Here is a 15,307-nt window from a genome sequence, read left to right as displayed (position 1 = left end):
AACTCAATTAATAAATATATTTTCTTATTTTTTAATCAAGCATCAGAATATTTGGTGGTACACTGGACACATTTAGGCTAATATTTCTTCCTTTTTTCTTTCTAAAAACACCATATCTTGAAGCTAAACTGAACAATGCCCACCACTCAAGTCCAACCTCAGAGATTTTGCATACAGGTCATCTCTGCCTTCACCTAATTCCAGTGCCCAATATCTGACACCACACAATTAGTTCACTTTGCCCCACTTCATTGGAAGGAAACATCCAGAGCCATAAGAATTCTGTTCCAAAGACATGTGTGTGGAGGCAGCTTGTCAACTGTCAATCTCAAACGCCAACGGCTTTTCCAACTCTCCAGTCTCACCTCTACATTTCTCAAGCCCACAAGTCCTTTCCAGGTTTCCCAGTTCAGAGCCAACAACCACAATTTCACCTCTCCTGAGACTTAAAGGTGCTGCAAAGAAAATTAATCTCACACTTCAAAGGGGAGCAGAGGAGACCCCCGCCCCTAGTGATGGGAGGAAGTGAGTCCTCACTGGGAAATCCCTGAAGTCCATTCTAAATGATTTAATGTGACGAGGAAGAACACAGCCCCATTCACACCAGAAGAATCTGCATGGGCTCTAAGGAATTAAGTGATTCTGAAAATGTTTGCTGGAGGAACAAGAAGAGTCATGGGGGAGCAAGCAAAATGTCACCCAGAGTAAACTGTTCCCTGACATCCGGTGACAGCTCAGTCCCGGTGCCTTTCATCAGGTTTCAGGAAGGTAGGCTTGACATCAAAATCCTCTGGCTGCCAGAAGAGGAGGAAAGTGATGATTATGACTACAGGGACAAGTAAGGCCAGAAAAATAAAACCGCTCAATAACTCCAAAGCACCTAGAAAATGTCACGATTGGGGACAGAGACTGGGAGTTTATCACATCAGCCTTAGTAAAGGAATAGTCAAGCCTGTCTGTTCCAGGACCACTAGCTGCTGCTGCTGCTGCTGCTGCTGCTAAGTCGCTTCAGTCGTGTCCGACTTTGTGCGATCCCATAGACGGCAGCCCACCAGGCTCCTCTGTCCCTGGGATTCTCCAGGCAAGAATACTGGAGTGGGTTGCCATTTCCTTCTCCAGTGCATGAAAGTGAAAAGTGAAAGTGAAGTCGCTCAGTCTTAGCGACCCCATGGACTGTAGCCTACCAAGCTCCTCTGTCCATGGGGTTTTCCAAGCAAGAGTACTGGAGTGGGTTGCCATTGCCTTCTCCAAGGACCACAAGCAGAGGGAAGTAAAGCCTTTGGAACACTTGGGAGCTGGAGAGTTCAATCCAGAGGAGGGATCAGTACTCAATAAGGGACTAAGCCATTTGCCCTCCTGCCGTAACAACCAGAAACTGGCAGAGAGGTGACCAAGGCAAGAGCAGGCTGGCTGAGAGGGTGCTGAAGTGGCTACCAGCCCCTCCTCATCTCTCCTAACAGAGTGGACTTCCCAGCTCTCCACGTGGATTGCCTGCATGTCGGTCTCTCTAATCAAGGAGAAGGCGATCTCCAGAGGCTCAAAAAATGTTCAGCATCACTTGTTATTCATCCAACTCTCTTCAACCCCATGGACTGCAGCATGCCAGACTTCCTTGTCCTTCACTATCTCCCAGAGTTTGCTCAAACTCAGCATCACTGGGACTGGGACAGATGTCATTACACAGCTGTAGTCACTGGTCAAAGGCGTGTGAGACCATCCCATTGTCCTCTCACCAAAGCTTCTGCCACAGAGCATTTAACCCAGGTCCTGGTGAGAGTGCTGCATTACCAGCACCATGCTAAACAGAAGGGTGTTGATCGATTTATAAATTATGTTCCAGCCCCAAGTCATTCAAACATTCAATAACCTTGAGTATCCCCTGTCAGGACTGCAGCTGAGCGGGGAAAGCAACACCCAGCAGAGTAACAGTAGAAACACGCCTTTCCATTGGGTGGCTGCTAGCCGAGGAGGATGACTCGTGTCTGGTCCAGTGAAGTCTAAGAGGCAGGGGTGGAGGAGCTTTTCATTTTAATTTTGGAGACACAGCAGGATGTAATCAGCTTACGAGTTAAACAGAGACATCTGTCTGGTTCTACCTGAGACCTCCCAGCTTGCTGTGCTTAGCCCAGAGTGCTTTTTAATAACACAGTAGGATCAAGATTGAGAAATGTACATAAACACCAAAAGATGGAGAGCAGAGCTGCTCCCTTTCTATCGCCCTCCCCTCAACCACAGATTCCCCACCTCCCAAGAACAGACACCCTGCTCTCTCCAATAGGTGAGAACTCTCATTAAATGTCATGGCACCCAGTAGGGCATCACTAACTCGATGGACATGAGCTTGAGCAAACTTCAGAAGATGGTGAAGGACAGGGAAGCCTGGTGTGCTGCAATTTTTGGAGTCACAGAGAGTCAGACACGACTGAGCAACTGGAGGGGCAAGAGGGGCAGCTTTCAAAAAAGAAAATAATGTCCTTCAAGATGGGGGTCTTCCCTATACTGCCCCTAGTTACAGATCCCCAGTATTGCTGCCACTGGTGGATACCAAGGGCCTGGAAAAAGCATCCAATCAGTCATTCAATGGGCATTTACTGAGCACATGCTCTGGGCCAGGCCCTTGGCTAGATGCTAAGGAGACAAAACACGACAGACATCCAAGTGACATGCAAGTGAGAAGAGAGAACAAAAACAAACCATCACGCACATGAGCAAGTTTACGTGGAGAAAAAGTTAGGACTCCAGGGGAGACAGAGATGGAAGAGAGGGGTCACTGGAGGCTGAGTGCTTGCTTGAAGTCAGGGAGGACTGCTCAGGGGACAGGAAACCTGGGGCAAAACCTGGAGGCCACGGAGAAGGAAGCTCTCAGCAAAGGGAGCAGAAAACGTGTCACTGGCGCCCAGTGGACGCTGCAATGGAGCTGTTCCCAGGTGTGCACGGTGAAGAGAGACAACTGACAAATCTAAGAATTACGCACAGGCAGTCCCGCCTCATCCACGTGTCTGGCAGTGGGCATCAGGTACGTGCATATTTGCATATAAGATGCCCCATGTTCCTTCCATGGCTGCAGTGCCCATCTGGCTTTATTTAGCAATTCCAAGGCAGATCCAGGGCACATAAATAAATGGCCAGATGAACCAGGTCACAGCCCACAGAAAACCTCCTGCACTGACATCAGGGTTTCCTGCTCTCCTTCATTCTGAGGGTGAGGGAAACCTCTTGGACACCACAGGGAGCACGGCACCCTTCCCTCCAAAAGATATGGAGCAGAGACAGAGCTCCCTCTCATTTTACAGTGAGCTTGGGGCTGGATTGATGCTGGGTCATTGTGCCCCATTAAGGTTGCCATGGTTACACCAGGCCCGTGGTACCTGGACTTTTGATGTGTTGGATGCAGGGGCAATAGCTGCTCTGCTTCTCCTATAATTTGCCAGGGAAGTGGCAGAGAGGCTCAAGGTAGAAATGCTAGATGGGACCCCAGGGTATGGAGACAACAGGTGGGTAGGACACACCCCTTATCACTGAAAAAGTAAGACCCTTCCCTAAATCCACTAGCCTGTGAGCGGCCAGGAGGGCAGGGACCCAGGTTGCTAAATTGTGGTCTCCTCCAGCATGGAAAACAGACCTGGCACATAACAAACTCAATCAATGTGACTGATTCATTTTGTGACACAGAAAAATATTTGCAAAAGCATTCAAATGAAGAATCCACCTTGGCCTCCACCTTCTACAGAAGCCAAGGGGGTAATAAGGAGGTTCCAAGGGAAACTATGTGCCTCCCACTGCAAACTGGAGGTCAAAGAGAGTGAAGTTTCTCCAGATAAAAGGAAGGCTCTGAACATGTGGGCAGGGAAGCAAGTCAGTGTCAGCCCTCCAAGTGGCAGACATTAAGATAGTGTTAGATGCACAAGAGGTTTTCTTTGGTGGTGGGAGTGGGGCGGGGAATGCTGTAAAGGATAAGAGAGGAGGAAGCAGGAGAGGGAGAGGAGAGCTTTCAGAGAGCGGTGCAGACCTAACAACCAGGGGAAGAGGCAGGGGAGAAGAAATGAGGTTTCAGGGCAGCTGGCAAAGCCTTGGCCAGGCTAGTGGAGAGGCTCCAAGAAAAGGCTGTCTGTTAGAAGGGTCCCATGCTGAGGAGGAGTGGCCAACTCCAGTGATCCCACAGCTTGCAGTCATGAGCTGGATGGACCCAGGGGAAATGTGGTCTCACCATGAATATGGCGTGAAATCCAAAGTGAGACAGCTGTCTGCCCCCTGCAAGGAGATCTGAGCCTCCATGACTACCCAGAGTGGGGGGATATTTGAGATGGGTAAGGAGTCTGAAACCAGTATGGCCGGAGGTGTGGGGAATGTCTTCAGGCCACAAAAGGAAGATGAGGAGGTGACTGGGAGGCTGTGCCTCTCCAGGCTGGTTGCCTACCTGCCGGGGTCCAGCCCCCGCAGGATCCAGGGGAACCCGAAGGAGAAACGGCATTGGCGAATGAATGAATGAATGAGAGAGGAATAGAGGAGAGAAAGAGGCTGATATCCCTTTGTTTACATAGAAAGCCAATAAAACCCCGAGACAAAGAGTTTGCCCTGTTCATGGAGGCCACAGGTGCCCTCCCAGTCTCCCGAGGGAGTGAAGACACAGAACATCTTCCCATTCAGGTCTTGGAAACCCAGGCAGATAAGTGAACGCAGGGAGCCTCTATGCTCTAAGGGATCAGCCTGAAAAAGAGAGTGAGAGAAAGAAAGAAAAAAGAAAGAGACACGGGGTGACCAAGCTTCTTCAAGTGAGGCCCATTACTTTATTTTCAAAAAGGACTTTTATACCTTAACTTGTACATAGAGGGAAATGAAAGATGCAAGGTCATACAGAGTCAGCCCAAACATTCCAGCAGTTTTGCCCTTATTGAAACCAGGATTTTTTCTGCAAACCTTTCCCACAAATGACGTTGTGTACATTATCTTCTGGCCTTGAGGCCTGTGAACATTTTATGACCCTCTTTTGATAAAGGCTGCTCAACCAGAAAACTTATTTTCCCTCAAAGTGTTTTTTCTTTATATTTCTAATCTATGTTAGCCTCAGAAAATGCTAAACAGAGTTACATTTCTCACAGAGCAAAGGTGCAGTGAGTTACAAGAAAGAACCAATTAGCTCAAAGGTCTGATGTGGTTAAATTCAAGGCTACACTTGTTTTTCTTACATTCCAACTATGTTAACTAATGCACTCCCAGGTGCACAATGGATAAGAGATATGGGAACTTAGCAACAAGCATTAGCCCAATAATGAAATCCTACACCAGCACTACTCTAATAACTTTTAACTCTTTGAAAGGCTCTATGTTTTAGGCTTCCCGTGCCTCTCACAGTTGGGAGGCTGTGAACAATCATATGCGTAGTTGCAAGAGTCTGGATAAACGTGCCAAGCAAGCTAGAATGCTAACAGAGGGGGTTTGGATTGAAATATTCCTCTCATGTCCAGGAGACTTATTAGCTAGAGCCCTAAGTTGATTTTTCCAGAGAAAGGTGGTCAGGGATAGCCCCCTGTATGTCAGGAGAGTTGGTGAAAGGCACAAAACAGTAAGACAGACAGATTCTGGTTTGGGGGGTAGATGCTCGAGCTGGTCTAGGGAGCCCCTCGAGTCCTAAAGCCTTGCTTAACAGTTCTCTTCCACATGACCTTGTCATGGGTGGGATGGCCCGTGCTGGCTCCCGGCAGCTACCCAGTATCTGCTCTGCCCTTCCTGCTTAAACCCAGAAACACCTCAGACTCCCTTGCAGCTAGAAGTAGCCATGTGACCCAATTCTGGCTGCTGAGATGGAGGCAGAAATCTACTGGAGGTTGACAAAAAGGGACCAACTCAACTGGCATGCCTGTAACGGATGCTCCCCTCCCTTCTCCTCCTGGAACAGAAGACCTGAGGCCTGCAGGGGAACAGTCCTCTTATTACCGCAAGGTGATAAGCCTGAGGATGAAGGCCACATGCTTGAAATGGCAGAGCACAAAGACAGAGGAAGTCTGGAAAACTGACACCACGATGGCGCTGCTGTGTGTGAGAAGCTCACCTCCAGAATTCTTGTTAAGACAGAAAAATAAACTCCCACACAGTTTAGGCATCCGAGTCAAGCTAGCACTCCATGCAGCCAAGCCAGAGTCCTGAACAATCCAGAGAAGATTCAGATGGAGGGTAAGCAATGGAACTCTTTGTGTTTAGACAAGACATTCAGTAAAATTCCTTCCACAGTATGGTTGGATAGTCTTGGGTGATGAGGATTTCTGAAGGGAAGTGGGTGTGACAAAGCTGCCTTTTTTTTTTTTAACTTTTTATTTGGTATTGGAGTATAGCCAACTGGGAGCTTCCCAGGTGTCTCAGTGGTAAAGAATCCACCTGAAATGTAGAAGATGCAGGTTCAATCCCTGAGTCAGGAAGGTCCCCTGGAGAAAGAAGTGTCAATACACTCCAGTATTCTTGCCAGGGAAATCTCATAGACAGAGGAGCCTGGTAGGCTATAGTCCATGGAGTCACAAAGAGTCAGACATGGCTTAGCATCTAAACAATAACAATAGCCCATTAACTATGTTGTGATAGTTTCAGGTGAACAGGGAAGGGATTCAGCCACACATATACATGTTATCATTCTCCTCCAAACTCCTCTCCCATCCAGGCTGCTACATAACATTGAGCAGAGTTCCCTGTGCTATAAAGTAGGTCCCTATTGGTTATTCATTTTAAGCCTACTCTGTTTTTAAAGCACACATTAAAAAAAAAAAAAAAACTGTGTTTTAAAGGGCAAGAGAAAAGGTTGTCCCAAAGAACCAACGACCTGCTCTATAAATGAACGATTCCCAAAGCATGTCCTCAGTTTGCAATCTAAGTGCAGAAACAAAGCACAGAAACTCTGCCATAACCGACATGTTAATCTTAACATTGTATGATTTTGGCCCACACCCATCACCCATGAGGAGGGACATTAGTAACAATCTCAGGGCTCTTTCCCCTTGGGGCCCAGGGAAGGTTTGGCATCCTTCCTGCCCTCAGGCAGCCCCTGCCACTCCATTGAGGTTGGCCCTTGAAATGAGATCAATTTACCTGGCTGGACGTCATCTGCAAACTTGAGGATTTTAGGCCACAAAACAGAAAGTTGAAAGATATCATATCTCAGACTTAGGACAAATTTCCCCTAGGGATCTCTAGAATAGACTTTCAGATACCAGTGGACATGAAACAGGCACCCAAAGCCACCCACTCACTCTGTCCAACATTAGAAAGTGGTCCATGAGACTCAGCCCTTCACATGGTCACGGCGGGAACTCCTACTTCTGAAACTCTGGGAGAACTACCCAAAACCTCCACCCTGACAAACACTGCACATTCACGGTGATGGAAGAGATATTTCCAGGCCACACTTCACTTGTCAGCATGTCAATTTCAGAATGTCAGCAGAAACGTTCACTTACCATCACTGCTCTGCGGGTCAAGCACTAGAAATCTGATCAGTTCTCCATGTTCTTTAAAGGCACGGCTCATGGTCCAGAAAATTAATTAAGGCCTCCAAAGGATAAAGAAAATTCTGATCTTTCAAAAATGAAACCAACTGCCCTCTGCTCTCCTCACATCCCCAGGAGATTTACATGGAGTCAACCTTCTCATCAAAGTCCAAGTTCCACGTCCTTTTCCAGTTGCCATAACAGGAAGAAGCTCCCCACGGACCATTTCAGTTGTTTCTTCAATCTGGAGAAAATAGATTTGATTAACAATCATGTAATTACATTTCCAGTTCAATGACCATTATCATTGGATGGGGTGACCTTGGAGCTTCAAAGGTGAAGTCCAAATGACAGTGAAGAGTTTGGTAAAAGGCATGTCACTGGTGATGGAGGGAGGCTTTATGAGTATCACAGTCACCATCTGGTTGTATGATGGAGTCCTATCCTTTGGCAGACTTTGTTTTTTCCTTTTTATGGGGTTGGGGGAGGGCAGGGTAGATAAAAGACAGAATATTTATTTGGGAAACAATAGTTTCAAAATTATCTCCTGAATTCAGAATCTACGGGCCAGAATATACACCCTAAGCAAACAAGCGTTGTTGTTCTAGTCACTCAGTTGTGTCCAACTCTTTGTGACCCCATGGACTGTAGCCTGCCAGGCTCCTCTGTCCATGGAATTTCCCATGCAAGAATACTGGGTTGCCATTTCCTTGTCTAGGGGATCTTCCCGCCCAGGGATCAAACCCCTGTCTCCTGCACTGACAGGGCAGATTCTTTACCGCTGAGCCACCTGGGAAACCCAAGCAAACAAGTGAGGTCTTCATTAATTGCTCACTTATTAAATAAAACTTTTAATTAACTGACTAGGTGGTGTAGTGCATCCCCCACACTTTCATGATAAGACTCACTTGGAGTGCTAGAGTTTAATTCCATTAATTAACACACTGGGCCTGAGATGGGCCAGTAATTTTAAATTTTAAATTTTACAAATTCCTCTAGATGATTTTAATGATCAAAGAAATTTGGGGAGCACTGAAGAAACGTGCTTTTCTGCTTCCTTCACAGATTTTAAGACTTGAACACCTAGTCCCAAAATGCCCCAGTCCAGTTCTAGGAAAGGAAAGTAAGTCTTCCAAACATTTGGTTTGGTGTTTCCTAGAATGCACTGTTTCTCATTTCCATTGCTGGCGCACTTTTTCTAGATCAGGTCTTTTTTGGATGGTCCATCTTCCTTGAGTTGATGCACAGCAACCCAATTTTTTAAAACTGGTTTAATAAAAGTTTGTCACATTTAATTAAATAATCTTTGCTTGCTTCTGTCTTGTTCCCTTTTCCCCTGAAATGCATGTTAAGAAGTTAGGGTGCTTTGCATAGATTCAATATTCTCAATTTTCCACCTTACATCTCCTACTGATGACCCCATGTGGACCAGCCCAGATCTCATTGTTTTCTTCAAAGGGTCCCTCTCCCTTTGACCTCCCAGTCAAGATAATGTCTCCTTCATCCAAGGTCATTATCTTAGAAATGTAGTAGATGAAGTGAAAGTTGCTCAGTCATGTCTCACTCCTTGCAACCTCCTGGACTATATGGTCCATGGAATTCTCCAGGCCAGAACACTGCAGTGGGTAGCCTTTCACTTCTCCAGGGGATCTTCCCAACCCAAGGATCGAACCCAGGTCTCCCACATTGCGGGCAGATTCCTTACCAGCTGAGCCACCAAGGAAGCCCAGATGAAGAAAAGGGATGGAGAAAATCATGGAGGATGTTTTACCCTCTTGTCTGAGTTCACCTTGGCCTTGAGCCGCAGCTTCAGGTTGGGAGGGTCAGGGAGCTTCTCTTTAGGTACGAAGGCACTGATGGGGCAGGAGGCCATGAAGCTCATGGCCAGGCTCCAGGCAGGTCTTACGCTCACCCTGCATGTTGCTGGAGGTCACGTCCAAGCACAGAAATAGCTGGTTGTGTAGTCCATACTTGTGTCCTCCATGCCGATGCTTGCCCATCACCACGTCTGACTGGAGCTCAAGGTGTAGGCTGCACCTGTAGGCCACACAAGGACCAGTGAGCCCTCGGGATGCAGCTGGTGGAGGCTTCAGGAAGAGCTCTGGCTCGCTTAGCATCTCCTCAACATGGCCTCAAGGTCCCTGCCCATGCACACAATGCTCACCCTCGACTCCCAGGAGCTGGACAGCAGCCTGGTGGCATCCACGCTTCTGCCCTTGGCCCCCAGAGACACTGGGACTCTGCCTGACAGGCCACCAGACGCTGCTGGCCGCCCAGAGAGGACCAGCTACCTCGGAGCACTGTCCCACTGACTCTGCTGGGTGCCCGGCGCTCATCCCCCTGGGAACTGCTGTCCAGAGACTCCCTCGGGCCTGCCTGGCCTCAGGACATGGCCTGGTCCCCAGAGAGATGTGCAGGTTCTGGCCACAGCCTCTCAGGTCACCATCAGGCCTGCAGCAGCCCTGAGCAGGGCCTATAGACTTTGCCTAAAAACAAACTTACCTCTATTAAGTTGAACAGATGAAATTAGGAACAGAGAGGCAAACAGAAGCTGGTCCCATAGAAAACGGGCTTACAAGCAGGCAGCACAAAAGGCAGGTTGCTGTGTTCTGCTCTCTCCTCACCATCTCCCACCACTCCTGCCAATGCCCAGATGGCTAAGATACCCATAACCAAGCACAGAAAGCCTCAATTCCAGCTGGAACTCACACCTCCCTCCTCAGGACTTAATATCCTAGCCATTTGCCTCACCTGCTTGGTTCCAGCACTAACTGCCCATCATTGACTTAATTACCTCCTTCACAACTTGAACTAGGCAGTTTCACCTGTGCTGTTATCTACTGGGGAATCCTGTGTGTTAACCTGGCAAAGCAACAGCCTCCAGTTACTCAAACTCTAATCTAGGTGAAATCTGTGCTTGTTGCTTAGTCGCTAAGTCGTGTCCAACTCTACGACCCCATGGACTGCAGCCACCAGTCTCCTTTGCCCTTGGGATTTTTCCAGGCAATCCTGGAGCAGATTGCCATCTCCTGCTGCAGGAGATCTTCCCCGACCCAGGAATCAAACCCACTTCTGCTTGGCAGGAGGATTCTTTACCACTGAGCCACCAGAGAAGCCCAAAAGCTTCTGTCAGTTCAGTTCAGTCGCTCAGTCATCTCTGCCTCTTTGCAATCCCATGAATTGCAGCATGCCAGACCTCCCTGTCCATCACCAACTCCTGGAGTTCACCCAAATTCACGTCCATCGAGTTGCTGATACCATCCAGCCATCTCATCCTCTGTCATCCCTTCTCCTCCTGCCCCCAATCCCTCCCAGCATCAGAGTCTTTTCCAATGAGTCAACTTTTCACATGAGGTGGCCAAAGTATTGGAGTTTCAGCTTCAGCATCAGTCCTTCCAAAGAACACCCAGGACTGGTCTCCTTTAGGATGGACTGGTTGGGTCTCCTGGCAGTCCAAGGGACTCTCAAGACTCTTCTCCAACACCCACAGTTCAAAAGCATCAATTCTTTGGCGCTCAGCTTTCTTCACAGTCCAACTCTCACATCCATACATGACCACTGGAAAAACCATATCCTTGACTAGATGGACCTTTGTTGGCAAAGTAATGTCTCTGCTTTTTAATATGTTGTCTAGGTTGGTCGTAACTTTCCTTCCAAGGAGTAAGCATCTTTTAATTTCATGACTGCAATCACCATCTGCAGTGATTTTGGAGCCCAAAAAAATAAAGTCTGGCACGGTTTCCATTGTTTGCCCATCTATTTCCCATGAAGTGATGGGACCAGATGCCATGATCTTTGTTTTCTGAATGTTGAGCTTTAAGCCAACTTTTTCACTCTCCACTTTCACTTTCATCAAGAGGCTTTTTAGTTCTTCTTCACTTTCTGCCATAAGGGTGGTGTCATCTGCATATATGAGGTTATTGATATTTCTCCCAGCAATCTTGAGTCCAGCTTGTGCTTCTTCCAGCCCAGTGTTTCTCATGATGTACTCTGCATATAAGTTAAATAAGCAGGGTGACAATCTACAGCCTTGATGTACTCCTTTTCCTATTTGGAACCAGTCTGTTGTTCCATGTCCAGTTCTAACTGTTGCTTCCTGACCTGCATACAGGTTTCTCAAGAGGCAGGTCAGGTGGTCTGGTATTCCTATCTCTTTCAGAACTTTCCACAGTTTATTGTGATCCACACAGTCAAAAGCTTTGGCATGGTGAATTTAACTCAGATGACCATTATATCTGCTACTGTGGGCAGAAATCCCTTAGAAGAAATGGAGTAGCCATTGTGGTCAACAAAAGAGTTTGAAATGCAGTACTTGGATGCAATCTCAAAAACAACAGAATGATCTCTGTTCATTTCCAGGAGAAACCATTCTGTATCACAGTAATCCAAGCCTATGCCCCAACAAATAACACTGAAGAAGCTGAACGGTTCTATGAAGACCTACAAGACCTTTTAGGACTAACACCCAAAAAAAGATGTCCTTTTTATTATAGGGGACTGGAGTGTAAAAGTAGGAAGTCAAGAAACACCTGGAGTAACAGGCAAATTTGGCCTTGGAATGCGGAATGAAGCAGGGCAAAGGCTAATAAGAGTTTGCCAAGAGAACACACTGGTCATAGCAAACACCCTCTTCCAACAACACAAGAGAAGACTCTACACATGGACATCACCAGATGGTCAACACCAAAATCAGACTGATTATATTCTTTGCAGCCAAAGATGGAAAAGCTCTATACAGTCAGCAAAAACAAGACTGAAAGTTGACTGTGGCTCAGATCATGAACTCCTTATTGCAAAATTCAGACTTAAGTTGAAGAAAGTAGGGAAAACCACTAGACCATTCAGTTTAGTTCAGTTCAGTTCCGACTCTTTGCGACCCCATGACCTAAATCAAATCCCTTATGATTATACAGTGGAATTGAGAAATAGATTTAAGGGACTAGATCTGATAGACAGAGGGCCTGATGAACTATGGACAGAGGTTAGTGACATTGTACAGGAGACAGGGATCAAGACCATCCCCATGGAAGAGAAAGGCAAAAAAGCAAAACGGCTGTCTGAGGAGGCCTTACAAACAGCTGTGAAAAGAAGAGAAGTGAAAAGCAAAGGAGAAAAGGAAAGATATAAGCATCTGAAGGCAGAGTTCCAAAGAATAGCAAGAAGAGATAAGAAAGCCTTCCTCAGCGATCAATGCAAAGAAATAGAGGGAAAGAACAGAATGGGAATGACTAGAGATCTCTTCAAGAAAATTAGAGATATCAAGGGAACATTTCATGCAAAGATGGGCTCGATAAAGGACAGAAATGGTCTGGACCTAACAGAAGCAGAAGATATTAAGAAGAGGTGGCAAGAATACACAGAAGAACTGTACAAAAAAGATCTTCACGACCGAGAGAATCACCATGGTGTGATCACTCACCTAGAGCCAGACATCCTGGAATGTGAAGTCAAGTGGGCCTTAGAAAGCATCACTATGAACAAAGCTAGTGGAGGTGATGGAATTCCAGTGGAGCTGTTTCAAATCCTGAAAGATGATGCTGTGAAAGTGCTGCACTCAATATGCCAGCAAATTTGGAAAACTTAGCAGTGGCCACAGGACTGGAAAAGGTCAGTTGTCATTCCAATCCCAAAGAAAGGCAATGCCAAAGAATCCTCAAACTACTGCACAATTGCACTCATCTCACACACTAGTAAAGTAATGCTCAAAAGTCTCCAACCAGGCTTCAGCAGTATGTGAACCGTGAACTTCCAGATGCTCAAGCTGGTTTTCGAAAAGGCAGAGGAACCAGAGATCAAATTGCCAACATCTGCTGGGTCATGGAAAAAGCAAGAGAGTTCCAGAAAAACATCTATTTCTGCTTTATTGACTATGCCAAAGCCTTTGACTGTGTGGATCACAATAAACTGTGGAAAAGCTTCTGTAGATATGATTAAAATCTGTAACCAGTTGACTTTAAGTAAGGGAGATTATTCCAGATGATCTGGGTAGATCAATTCAATCAGTTGAAATACTTAAGAGCAGAGCTGAGGTGCCCCAGAAGCAGAAGGAATTCCCTCTGCAGAAGCAGGTTCAGCCTAGCCCGCCCTCCCTGATCACCCACCTACGGATTTCAAACTCATCTAGCCAGACCCACACTTATGTGAGCCCCTTGCAGCGAATCTCAATACAGATCCCCTACTGCCTCTGTTTATTTGGTTGAACTCTGACTGATATATATGATACATGAAATAGGAATGTTTTCTTTTAACCCACTCACTTTCTTTTGCTAAAAGAATTTTATTTTGTACACAACATGTATATGCCTACCATAAGTAAAAAACCAGGGCCACCTGCCAAAATGGAAAGAAACCATAAAGATAAATACAATAAAAACAAAAGTAATGCCATGGAATTCCAGCTGGATGCTATCGCCTGCCAAAGGCTCTGAGCATGAGGCCCATCCTGCTAGCGTCAGAAAGATGAGAGTGGTGATTTGGTGCTGGGATGTGCCTACAATAAGGACAAAGTCTCAGAAAGATGCTGATCAGACAGACTCAGAAGGGAATACACTTTTCACCACGTGCTCCCTGTCATTTAATCCTACATCTGTGTACATCCCATCTCTCCTATGCAGTCAGAAGTCTCCATCCAGCACTGTGGATACACACTGCCGGTTATAGAAGGGCGACCTGGGAGCACACAGATCTTCCTGGTGATCACAGAGTATCTGCAGCAACTGATCTTGGTTTAACTGCAGGGAATTGCCAACCCCAACCATGGGGACAGTGGCCTCAAACCACCTGCCTCATCTTTCCTATGCACCTAAAGAACAGAGACCCATAGGAGTCCCCCCAGTGACCTATTAGGGTGGCAAGTTCATGTACCTTCCCCACTTCCTAAGGAACTCTCTCTGCACCTGTCTGCTTTGCCAAGGTTCTCTGGGGCAGATTCACTGTGTACAGTAATCAGATTCACAGCACACAGCAGAGCTCTTTTCCAATCCCCCACCTGTGTCACTGGATTCCTTCCTGTTTGACAACTGACTCTAGTTGCTCACCAGTAACCTATAGGAAGCCAAGCCAATGAAAAGACACAGGAGACGCTCCTGAGTCAGGGACAGTGATATATTTGGTCAGGCCCGAAATAGGCCAAATAATGGAAAGAAACTGGAGTTAGGTTCAAATTCCAGTTCTGGACCTCCCAGTGGAGAGATCTTGAATCAAATTACACAAATTCTCTGACCCTTAGTCTCTTCATCTACAGAATGGACCAGATAACAAAACTGTGGCTGATACCTGATATTTTGTCTTCTTTGGATTAAAGGGCCCCGATTTTATTTGGGAATACCGTCCCTTCTCGGTCTCAGTCCATATGCTACGGATGGGGTAAATGTACCTCCTCCCCCTAAAGTACCTGGTATACACACATGATCCAGCTCTGGTCACTCAATCTAGTCTACCTCCCTGGTTCAGGTTTACAAACTGGAGCATGCAACCAAAGGTCGTCCACTCAGAGTGACTGCTGGAGCCACTGAGCCAAAGCACCTTCTTTCTTCTACTTGGCTCTCTAGGCTGGGAAGATATAAGGCAGAGCCACTGGTGGCCGTTCACCTCATGGAGAATTTCTGCTGAGAACAAAGTCAGTATAAAGGAAGGCAAAGCAGTATGAGGGGGAGGAGGTCCAATCATACTATGTGAGCACCTGGATCCAGCCAGACCTAAAGGTATCCAGATTTATTGCAAAAATGTTTTTTTCAGCATCATTAGGCAATAAAACTAGGTTGAAGAGAGCTGAGTTGAGTTACTCTCACTTGCATCCTCACTAGGCAACTACACCTCCTAAGAGGGTATGAAGA

The 15,307-nt window shown here is 46.6% G+C and overlaps 1 pseudogene; it reads right to left on the bottom strand.

The window, feature by feature from the left end:
- Positions 1-315: 315 nt before the first annotated feature.
- The window catches only part of LOC120873505, a 32,986-nt pseudogene continuing 17,994 nt past the window's right edge, over positions 316-15,307 (bottom strand).

This window comes from Oryx dammah, unplaced genomic scaffold (assembly GCF_014754425.2).
Source record: "Oryx dammah isolate SB20612 unplaced genomic scaffold, SCBI_Odam_1.1 HiC_scaffold_14, whole genome shotgun sequence".
Lineage (NCBI taxonomy): Eukaryota > Metazoa > Chordata > Mammalia > Artiodactyla > Bovidae > Oryx > Oryx dammah.
Note: the sequence above shows the minus strand (reverse complement) of the source record. Positions and strands in the feature narration are given on the sequence as shown.